Source organism: Apostichopus japonicus, chromosome 9, assembly GCF_037975245.1.
Source record: "Apostichopus japonicus isolate 1M-3 chromosome 9, ASM3797524v1, whole genome shotgun sequence".
Lineage (NCBI taxonomy): Eukaryota > Metazoa > Echinodermata > Holothuroidea > Aspidochirotida > Stichopodidae > Apostichopus > Apostichopus japonicus.
In genome coordinates, this window is record NC_092569.1 from 32,089,277 (window position 1) to 32,101,971 (window position 12,695).

The following is a 12,695-nucleotide window of genomic DNA, read 5'->3' on the forward strand; positions in this document are numbered from 1 at the left end:
GTCTCACAAAAGAATAAATATTAAAAATTAAAGTAAACTTTTCAGTGTTTTTTAAAAGTCTTGCATCCCTCGTAGTCCATCTCCACTCCCCCCCCCCCCCAAAGGATTCGTTTCATGGAAACTAAGATCTGCGTGAAAGTGGATACGTAACGATTCTTGGTTTCTTTGACAAACATATATCAGGACTGGGAGACTTTATCTTTACCAATCGCTTCAGATTTAGCGCAGTCGAGAAGTCACCTGATGACAACGATTGAAGTCATTATAAGGTTTGTCGCGGAACTACTCACAAGAAGAACCTAATCAAAGAGAAGAAAATACACAAAATTTAGAAACCGCAAACAATCTACTACAATTTTTTTCTTTACTTCTGACAAGTATGTGACATGAAAAATAATAATAATAATTTATTTTGCTGAAGTTATTTTGTTCGAAATTTCTGTGAACTCTGCAATTTCCCAATGGTTTGAATTTTGTCGCATGAAACAATTAGTTTAATATTGAGGTCAATTTCACCCATAGAAATTGGAAAATGTGTACAATTACATGTCAACAACTGCTACATTATTCAAATAGAAGATCTATAGTAGAATTCATATTTCAGAGAAGAGTGTAAAATAAAACAGATAAAACAGCACTATTATAGTTTCTGTTCCGCTCCCGAAATGGGCTGCCCACATGGGATATCTTGTTCCCTTTTCTTCCAACTATAGTCACCACAGAACAACGAGGAATACTTCCAAATTCGCTTCATTCCTGTTTAGTTTACTTCAAAATTTCTACTGAATGTGCTACAAATTAAAGTTCGACATTCATAGGACAATATATCGACTTCTATCAAGCATTCCGCCTCGTATTACCATGGTATCCCAAAAGTTCAATTGGTTTACCTAATTTTTCTGTAGAATGTACACAAGTAGAGCTAGACGATTTAGCACTGCAGTATTGCCTTATAGGTGAAAACTGTAACATTTTATTTTTTATTATATTTAGTTTACGTGCATCAGAAGCATCGACAACGAAAATATCGATTTATTAATTACTGTACTATTCCAACCGGCTCACAGAGTGTGCGTGAATTGCATAGCTACAATGACGGTTGAATTGACGCTCGTATTGATATGACTTTGCATACAAAATACAGCCTGTACCCTCTACTACGAAAGATAATTCAAATTTAAGGGACAACAACTTGTTTTGACGTCCGCACAGGGAGGGGCTTAAGGAGTGGGGTCTACGGGGAGTAGTGTCACTCGCCTTTGAGAAAGTTTTCTGTCGATAAGAGATCTTAGAAGCAAAACGATGCTATCATTTTCATTATTTGAACTTCATTAAAGTGTTTTATAACATGCTAACAATTGCAAGAAACTTTGGGGACAGGGCAGGTACGTGTTCAAGTTGTCCCAATGGCTACGGCCTTGTATATATTAACGATATCACACATTTACAAATACATAGTTAGGTATTCAAAATTATCCCCTTTCTCAGTGATCTTTTAATAAAGACGAAGTTCCAGTGCCGTACGACTCACGCAACTTTGACTAGAAGTATCAATTACTAACTCAAAGTTAACTTGTTGAGGTACATATATTTCTATGCTAAGGAGGACTATAGCTAAAGAAGGAAACCTTCTGAGAAGCAGATCACACCGTGCTGTTAAATCAAGTAGCCTATCCAGTATCATACATCATAGCTGCTTATTATTTTGCCAATTTTCTACGCCATCCCAGTTTCTTCCCCGAAAATACAGTGTCTAAGAGGGGGGGGGGGGCATTTTCCCTCTAACTCTGACTACGCCACTGTTAGCAAAATAGTACTTATTGTAGTCATGCTATCACTCATTTAATTATTCATGCAAAAACATGACTGACAGTTGTCATCCGTTGGCTCAAACTGTTAGGAATCAACCCTCACTACCACCTGAGAACTGCGGGCAAGGGTAACATGAAGCGCTTGAACCGTCTATAGCTAAGCCGTTCAATATAAAAGTGGTTTAGGCCAAAGCAAAATATGATACGAATGTACCTTTTAAAATGTCAATACAGGTCGTAAGTATCAATATCACGTATAGAGGATAAACAGTATGGATGTTAATATTATAGTTCATAAAAATTCCTCGTCCTATGAAACAGCTGACATTGTTATACAATCAGATGTGGGATTACTACATTCCCCAAGCAGGATGTGCCGTAGTACAATAAATAAGGAAGTATTGTTCATATATAGTATACCGCTGCACAACTATTCGAAAATAATTATTTGACCTTTTTGACCTTTTTGGATGTATGAAGTTAAGAAAATGTGAAAAATCAAGACAAGGATCGGCTACTACTTTTGTTGTGGACCTCACATAAGCTGTATATCATGTACATACGCTAGTCCTTCAAAGCAGATCCTCTATTAACATATTAACCGTGGGCTTTTTGACCCCAGGGGATATTAAACTCTTGTTTTTCGACCATTGACCTCAATATCCTGCATTTTGCATTGTTTCCTCTAAAGTCAAAACAGTATTTCGAATTTTCAACTGTACAATCTGTAAATGTTGATTGTTTTATTCCAAACTTTCAGCCGTTTTTGCGTAACTTTTCTTTATGTCTTGTGTCTGAATATGTGGTTCACAACCGGTTATTTATTCCATCCCAAGGAGATGGGTGGGGTGGGGTGGGGTGGGAGTTACCCCAAGGAGTTAAGTGGGAGGGTGAATACCTAAGAGGGGTGGGGAGAGGTTGAACCCCATGGAGTTGTGTGGAGGAAGGGTGACAATTGCTTGGACCTTTCCCTGGATATTGTTTTATGGTATCACGTGTTCGTTTTACATGGATGTAGATGTGTTGAGGATAGAGATTAAGATACCAGTTACTTTTAAATCATTGTGACAAAAAAAATTAAGTCAAGAATGAATGGAAAATGAAACACTCCGTGAGCTGTACCAAGTGTTTGAAACACCAATGTGAGCGAAACACTCAGAATGCAATACCAAGTGTTTGGCGTACGGCGGTGCCGTGGTTAGTGAAACACTCCTAAAAAAGCAATACCAAGTGTTTGAATCACTGTGCCTTTGAAACGTAAGTGAAACACTCAGCATACAATACCAAGTGTTTGAATCACTGTGTATTTGGTTCGTAAGTGAAACACTCAGAATGCTACTGGACTACCAAGTGTTTGAATGTGGCACTCAGAATCCAATACACTACACTTACAAATAAATTATGGCAGAAAAAAAATATGAAGTCTTGGCTGATAATGGTGAAATCTTGTCCATTTGTGCTAAATGCAGAACAGATACACATTCTGGTGGCTGTGCAACAATTATAGAGCCTGTACTTCCTTCACGATTAGGTAGAATGCAGCTCTTTTAGAAAAGCATGACATGTTTGTCCAAGGGTGTTGGGTCTGAATGGGGTATATATATGTGGTTTATTAAAGGACTAGTATCTCTTATATGAAAGAAGACAGTAAAAGAAACCCTATAGCAAAGAAATTATTCAAATATCTTTTTCCGTTTAGGAGATATTCAAGTTTAAAGTTCTATCTGATTGTGTAGGAACTGCTGAAATCAGACTAGCTGTGACGTCATATCCTCACATTCCTGAAAAGTCTTTGTTATTTTATTAAAATATTTTGTAAGATTTTATGACTTACAACCAAAAGATACGTCAGGAGATCTCATATGTGTCAAGGGAAGTATTTGAAATTTAACATCTGAATAATGTTTGATTATATTTTTTTAGACTTGTGGAAAAAATATGCAGTTATTTTTTAATGAAATATATTGACTCATGTTAATGAAGTGAGGATGTGACATCACACCCTCACAGTTAGTCTATCTACACCAGTCATTTGCAAAGAAATTTTGAAATCTTCAAAGTGTGATATCTCCTGAACAGAGAATGCTATCATGGTACTTTCTTCACTATTCTGTTTGTCTTTTTAAGCTCTTTCATACAAGAAAGACATGTCAGACACCTGAACCAATCCTTTAAGCCTATTTATTTAACATGGTGACTAAGCTTTAGTAAGCTAATTTTTAAGTACTAGTTTTGAAGCAAACCTCGGAGAGGAAACAAGGGTTTCCCCCACCCTCTTTTGAGAAATTTGAGTTTCTAGTTGTGTATTTGAAAATTTGCTCAAGGTCTGGCGAAATGTGGGAGGAGACATAATCTGCCACAGCCCAACCCCCATAATCCCACCAGTGGGTTTGTTTGTGTTTGTACCATAAAAAGCTTGTAATGAGGTTTAACAACGTCAGCTGCTATTCTTTATTTACAATGAAGGGGCACTGTCTCATTTAAGTGTTAATGTATGTGTTGTTGAAAAACTAAGAAGTGTTTTCCAATTGTACTCATATGCTGTCGCATTGTTGTAACAGGCTAACTGTAATTGTTTGGACTGGCATTGCCCCTTCAAGAGTATAGTGCATGAGCAGAGCTTGACCACAAAATGTCTGCCGTGTCAAGTTCTTTCATACCCCGAAATTGACAATTCGTCAATAAGCTAACTGTATCTTTCGTGTAATTATACATCAATTGACTCTGGATGCTGTTTGCTTTGTTCTGAGCCTCTAAACTCAGACAGACCAGGTCCCAGAGAGTAGTGGTATCATTTTAGGCAATTTTGGTTATTTTTAGGAAGTAAGATTTCTAAGTGCCAAAAAACGTGCGAAACTTGGTAAAGGATGTCAAAAGATTAAGAAAAAAAAACAGTTTGATCAGAATATACATGAAATGGATTCAGACTCATGAAATAGTTAACTCTGCCCTGCTGAAAAAAGGTGTAAATTGCCTGCTGTATCGTTGCTAATAAAATTTGAAGGTGCGTCAATTACGAAGGTGCGTCAATTACGAAGGTGCGTCAATTATAATGCCTTTACTAATTTACACATTGTTCGCTTTGCCAATTGTCATTCACAATTTCTATTATAGGATTAACTTTTTTTCTTTAGCAAGTCACATTAAGTGCTCAAAAATTTGACATTCTTCTTCAAACTGAGTGGCTTAATGTTATCTGTTGGTGGACTTGAACCACCTGCTGAATAAATTCTGCATCACCTGGACAGATTTTTATTATGGCCAAACATATTACCAAGAAGAAATCATTACTTATCCAAAAGTTCACTGGCACCTTGCATATTGAAATAACCTACAAGACTTCTAATCATTGGGTCTCTAAACCAACCTTAGGCTAGAGTAGACCTAACGTACTGCATAGGCATTTCAATAAAAAGACCAACGTTGCACATGAGCGATTTTTTCTTGTATTTCTCCCTTGTCCTGTTTTGGTAACAGTAACGGTTTAACAGAAATGTTATCTTCTATCTGAACTCGAATAGAATATTGGTTGTTGGTCCTAATCTTCTATGATTATTTCTATTTCATTTGTGAACATGTTAATCGTTACTGTTAGACTAACGGTTGAGCATTAAGACCTACGTAAGGCTACCTCTTGGGGCCTAAGCTGCCGTCAGCTACAAACTGCAAAGCATGGCTCATATTATCTTCCCAAGCGAAAACAGTTCAAGTTGCGAGAACACATGGCGTCTTCCCTCATTTTACTTACAGGCTTCAAGACCAGTCTTCCGAGTTGCCCTTATCATCAAGATAGCCGTCATCTACAAGTTTGCACGTTACATTTCATTTTAACGCGCCATAGCCACAGTACACGTTATTGGTTCTTAATTGGCTCTTGGAAACGGAAGCGCGTCACAGGTCAACATATCTGTCGTCGAAACACATTAAAACTAACCCCAGCCGTGCTTGTTGCAATCAAAGGAAGCGACTCAGATTTTGACAGGCATATGAGGAATGCAATACATAACAGTCAAAGAATTATAGTATATGTAAGGTTATGGCATTTATGTTTATCTTCACACCTTAAATGCATAGAAAACTAGTTGAAAACCTGTCATTCCACTTGTTGATTTTACGCCTCGTCCAAACGAAAAGCACATATCACAGTCGTGGCTAGGCTAGATCACGGACGCACAACTATATCATTAGGCCTGCAGTAATATATCCTACGATTGAATAGAGTAGGCCTACACATATAATGACAATTTATCCTCACTGACTTTTTCAGGTTTGTCAATAGTAGTTGTACCAGAGGTCATTGTCTTCAACTATTTTTTTCTAATATAGGGTTGGCAATGAATGGAATTGTTTGCCTGAGAAAGTTGTATTGCAAGTTGTGTGAATGGGTTTAAGAATGCTTTGGACGAGTACATTAAGCATTGTAATCGGGTATGAATTTTGTGTCTTCGGTTTAATGTCTCTCTCTCAGGGTCCTTGCTGGGGACTTGATTGTCCCTCCTGATCTTTTTTTCTACTAAACTTAACTATATACTTTAGTGTAGGATTTAGTTATAGTTGGGAGTCTGTGGGCAAACCTTAATCTGATATTGTGGTGTGAATTTATCAGCAATGTAGTACTAGGCCATGGTAGGTGCATTATATTAAATGGGTCTGTCTAGAAAAAAAAAAACAACAACTGGATTATGGTGTATGTTGTAGCTTATGTATTTTCCAATAACATCAACTGAGCACAGGGCTGTTGACATCATTCGGTGTTTCATACGCTGACACCAAATGGCCATAACGATAATTATTAAATGATTACTTATTTTTTATACTGCCATTACTAGCCTAACCTGAACAGTGATATATTAAAATGCAACAAGTCTTTAAGCTTTTCATTTAAGAATCCATTCAGCCTGTCCTATTTCGAACATGTGATTGGCAGGTTTCCGGTTAAACTAGCTTATAAAAAAAGAGCTGTTCTGTAAAGTAACATCATCACACATATATATGAATACTAACACACCCATATAACAATTTCTGAATATCTCTTCAGCTGCCCAAAGGTACTGGTAAGTAAGTTTGAAAGAGTTCTTTTAATTTCAATCGTCAATGTGGATGTAAATTAGGGGAATGGAGATTTACTGACACTGCAATGCAATGAGTTTCTGGGATAAGTGCATTATCAATGTGTTAAAAGGTGTATCTTACTGCAACCCCACAACACCCCCCTCCCACACCACTAAATTCGCATTTAATTGGAATGTACACAAAGTTTTGCTTTTTAATCAAATACCAGTTAACACTGAATTTTCAAATGAGATCAAGTCTTGCTTTACCACAGTCAAACGAAACTGTGCATTGCCAGGTTAAGCCTACGCAATATTTTGAACATGTCTTTATCAACATGTGGTGACCTGGCTCTCAAGATAATTCAGTGACCAAGGCTAGAGTCTAGGGTAGTCTTTGCAATACGCATAACTTAGGCTAGGCTATAGTACTATAAATAGCCTTGACCTATAGATCCCTTGAAATGTAGCCTATAGGCCCCTGCTATTTTGATAAATGATAGTGGACTGCATGCAAAATTAACATTAAACCAAGGCATAGTCTTTACTTTTGAAGAAGAAAAAATTAGGTCGAACTCACGTTAGACTAATCAGGCTTTCACTAGAGGAAACATAGCTGTACCATGAATCGATCACCTTATGCTCGTTTGAAATTATCAAAGAGAACAACGTTTGAAACGTTTGTCGATATTTTCCAATTAAAAAAATGTTTTAAATTCAACAAGTAAACTATTTTCTTAAACATGGTTTTTCATCTGCGAAACGGCAAAAGTAGAACGTTGATTCAATCACTTATCCAGCTCCATCTTCAAACAAATTCACTCGGCGTGTTCGCTGGCTTCATTTAAGATTTCATGATCATTTAAGATTGAAAGAAATACCTTCTTTTACTCAGTTATTTCTGTTTTAATTGATGATGCCCTCCTTCTTACTCAGTTGGCATGATTCCTCTTTCCCTTTGCTTCTCACGCTCCAAAACATCTTCTTCCGTTGCAGTAGACAGTTTTACTATAAAAAGGAAATATTTATGATACGATCTGAAAGATGACTAACATTAAGATGTTTTATAAACGATGTGAACTTTGTAACCTATAAGACAATCAAACTGCAAACAGTTGTTTTACCTGCCAGTACATTGGGTTAGTACAGTAGATTAATGAAGCATCTTCTTTCTGGCATAACGCTTAGAGCCACCCCATTCATAAATTATAATCATTGTAGCTTCTAACGCACCAAATCTTCTTGAATAAACTGACGCAACATTTACTCAAAGCATTTCAGGTGTTTGGAGATGGGGAACTTAGGGAGGAGATTTGCTTAGTTAGTTACAACAAAATGTTATTACAAAAATAATATACTTCAAGTCAAAACACAGATTGAAATGTAAATTTGGAGTACTTGCATTGAAATGTAGTGGCAGTATGCCATGTATATAATCTGTAGAACTAAGTACAGATCTACCATTAAATTAAGGCTATTTCACATTTGAAAACTCAAAAAACAAGGGATGAATTTAAACACCCAGATGATGTTGTGGGAAAATAGATTAGCAATTAGCAACTAACTATGTTGTCTGAAATACTGAGAATTAAACTTGAAAGATGAAAAAAAGTGCAGAACGTTTAAAAAGAAGACAAATAAGTAACACTAAAAGGATCAAAGCTTTTCACAAATTCAACTGACCAACATAGATTTGGTACTCATTGCTTTTGATTTCGTTCTCATATTTCTTTTGTTTGATGCTTCTAGTTCCATCATATTAACAAACAATTGCTATCAGCGATTATTTCAAATTATCATGAATAAGCAGCTCACCATCTCCAGAATGGTTTGAGCTTTCTTCAGGTCACCATATGTGTCAGCTAACTGTGCTTCTCTTATTGTTTTCATCGATTTGGTGATTGTTTCTTTTTTTTCAATTTCAACTTTCAAGTTCCTTCTGATTCTTTTAGTTTTTCTCCTGCAAAGTTTACACATGGAAAACAATTATGAATACAAAATCTTCACCAGTTATTCTTAGAGCTTTCATAATTAAGTCTCTAAACATGTGACACGTGCAGTAGCTATGAAGTTTAATGATAGATAATGTGAATCTTACTACACGTCTACACAATGACGGGCTGTTGTTTATGATATAAAAACAGTGTGTAACATAGATAATATGGTCCATGTGCTTTCTAGTCACTTCGCCCAACAAACATTTCTCCCAACTACCATTTCGCTCAACCAACCTGGTCATTTCGCCCAACCAGCCTGGTCATATCGCCCAACCAGCATGGTCATTTCGCCCAACCATCATAGTCATTTCGCCCAACCAGCATGGTCATTTCGCCCAACCGTGTTGGTCATTTCGCAGAACCTTATTTTTACTAATATTCAGTCAGAATAATATTACTTTTTCTATGCCACTAGTTCAATTTGATTTATTTTGGGTTAGGTTACTTCGTAATAGGTAAATAAAAAAAAGTGCGGTCCGCTCGATATCGATCGGAGTCTGAGCAGTTATTTCGGGTATAATGGGAGGATTACACTACTTTTAGGCGTTTACGCTTACAATGGAAGTTATATTATTATACAAACACATGGGAATCGGTCTTCATAAAAAACCTATCAAACCTAACCCCTTAAACACTGATCCATCCTCAAGATTCCTTAATATTCGGTTCGTATCCTGTAACGTTAAAAATTCCCGAACGTTTCCTTACTAAAGTTATACACAGTAAAGGACTTCAAGTTTTCTTTAATGTTCCTTAATATTCGAACGTTTACTATCAAACCTAATGACACACTGATCGATCCTCAAGTTTCCTTAATATTCGGTTCGTATCCTGTAACGTTAACAATTCCCGAACGTTTCCTTTTCAAGTATCATATTTAATCAAGGTTGGGCGAAATGACCATGCTGGTTGGGCGAAATGACCAGGCTGGTTGGGCGAAATGACCAGGCTGGTTGGGCGAAATGATCAGGCTGGTTGGGCGAAATGACCAGGCTGGTTGGGCGAAAGGACGAGGCTGGTTGGGCGAAATGGTAAGGTTGGGCGAAATGGCAGTTGGGCGAAACGGTTGTTGGGCGAAGTGACTTGCTTCCGTCCATGTTTATATAACCATTCCATTTCACGTCTGATTTTTACTGGTTGGAATTTAAACAGTTGTTTCTCAAGTTAAGACTCCTTTAAAAGTTAATTCATTTATATGGAGGGGATATAAATAAACAATGCTCTGATATTATGGATATAAAAGTTGTATTTATTGAATATTTATTACTGGATGTGATTTAATGTAGGAAAATGAAATATGGTCACAGAAGATTCAAGTATAAGCTAAATGTAAAGTTAACTGAACTCTTTTGCGCAACTTCTATTCCTAATCGAGCAAAACGAATATGTACCTTTTAATATGGTTGTTTCTAATGGAAGTACAGGGGCGTAAATCCTTCCTTTTCAAGGGAAGTGTAGATTCAATTCGGGACCGACTAGACCGGTGCAATCTGTGTTGACTCTGCGATTATAAAATATTTCGTTACTTTTTGTTTTCTCATACACTGATTGAATTGATACGGGAGTCGATTTCACCCACAGAAATTGCCAAATATGTTTCCAACTTTATTTGTCACAATTTGCTTTGGCATTCAAAGTCAAGGCCTACTAGAATTCACATATCGAATAGTAAGTAAACCAGGCACAACCACCAATTAATAGTTTCTCTTTCGCGCGACTTCCATGGGATATCCGGGTTTTTATTTCGTGCAACAACAGTCACCCCGGCAGTACGCGGAATACTTCGACGGTTTAACGTATTGTATCAAGAGTTTTCAACTATGTTATCTCACAGATTTCTACTGATTATGCTCATACCTCAAAGTACGACATTTTATTTCATAATGTCGACTTATATTAAAAGTTTCATTTGTTACCTCCAACGTATCCGAAAAGTTCAATTGGTTTAAATAACAATGTATTTTTTTCTAAAATAATAAAAAGAGTAAGCTTAAAGATTGAGTACTGCCGTGGAATGCGTCGCTATAGTTGAGAAGTGTATCAATTTTATTTTGTTTATTTTATATGCCTGGCATGTCTGGCATTGGCAAAACAAGTTTGGATTAATTAATACTACTATTTCAGACGGTTCACAGAATGTGCGTGAACTTCTGCATAACTTCTCAGGTTGACCTAACGCCTGTACTGATATGCAATTGCATGAAATTGTACAGTCTGTACACCCTGTTACGAAATTCAATTCAAATTGTAGGTGGACGTCCGTACTGGGGAGGGATCTTTGGAGAGGGGTGGGGCTTAAGTGGAGAAGTGTCCCCTCACCTTTGAGAGAATTGTGTCTCGGTAAGGGTGTTTAGAAGCAATGATGCTATCATTTTCATTATATATTAAATACATTTGCTTTCGGGTGTTACAACATTTGTTAACCATTTGCTAGAAACGTTCGGGGGAAGAGAGAGAGAGGGGGGGGGGGGCAGGTTCGCGTTCCCATGATCCCTGTGGCTAAGTCCTTGAATATAATGAATACATAAAACATTTAAAATACAAAATAGGACATGAGGGTAGCTATACGCATTTATCTCCTTTCTCAGTGACCTTTTAAAAGACGACAATCCAGTGTAGTTCGACTCACGGAACTTTGTCTAGAAATGTCACTGACTCGAAGTTAACTTGTTAAGAGAAACCTCTTTATATACTTAGTAGGCATCTCTCTAAAGTGAAGAGACTTCAGGCTGAGAAGCACTTAACGTCGTGCAGTAACATAAAGTAGTCTATCCAGTGTCATATATGATAGCTATTAATTTTTCTTTGGTTAATTTTCCTTGCCGTCCAAGTTTTCGTCCATGAAAATGTTTTGTTTGTGTGGGAGGGACAGCTTTTCCTCTACCTCTGGCTACGCCACTGTCAGCTAAATAATAGAATGGCGTAGGCATGCTGGTATTAATATACCTATTCCTGCAAAATCATGACTGGCAGTGTCTCCGTTGGCTGAAACTGTTAGTAGCCAACCCTCCGGCCCCCTGAGAAAAGGGTGCCACTGTTAAATGAACCACTTTTGGCTACGCCTATACGCCTATAAAGGAGCTCTACGCCTTCAAATAATCTCTAGCTACGCCTCTGCTGGTTAACAGATATACATTTCATTTAAAACTGTTACCTTTTCATAGGTCAAAACATGCTCTTTTGATTAAATATCTTATATAATTTACAGTCATTATTGATGTAATTCTTACAGTCAATAAACAAATAAGTCAAAGCCCAGTGAGACAGCTGACATGTTTATTCAATCAGATGTGAGGATGCTCTATTCCGCAAACAGGGTGTGACGTAGGCATCATAAAACAAGGAAGTATTGTTCATATAGCTTACCACTGCAAAACTTCGAATGTTCCAAACTGTGTTAATTAGATATTTGTACATACATATTGATAGTGTAGGATAGATCATACGTAAATTTCACTGTATATAAGATGTATTGTACTTGTTCACGCATGTTATATACAGTGCTGATTAGTAGCATCGCTTCCTGTCCTTTCGATACTGCTTCAATTTTGCGTTCCAACCAAAAGCGAAGTAACTTAGCTAAAATAATCACTCATAAATGTTTCTTAAAAATATTGATAATAGCAGCTTAACCAGAACAAGTAAATCAACATTCCTATTAATTTCATCAGCTTAGTAGCATTGACGTCGTTTGGCACACAACTACAGAACCTTTAACATGAACCACACTAAATGTATCATAGATTAAAAGTGATCATCATAATTGATGTTCGTTTTAAAAACCAAATACATTTACATGTATTGAATTGCAATACCGTTGCTGTCATTGGAACTAG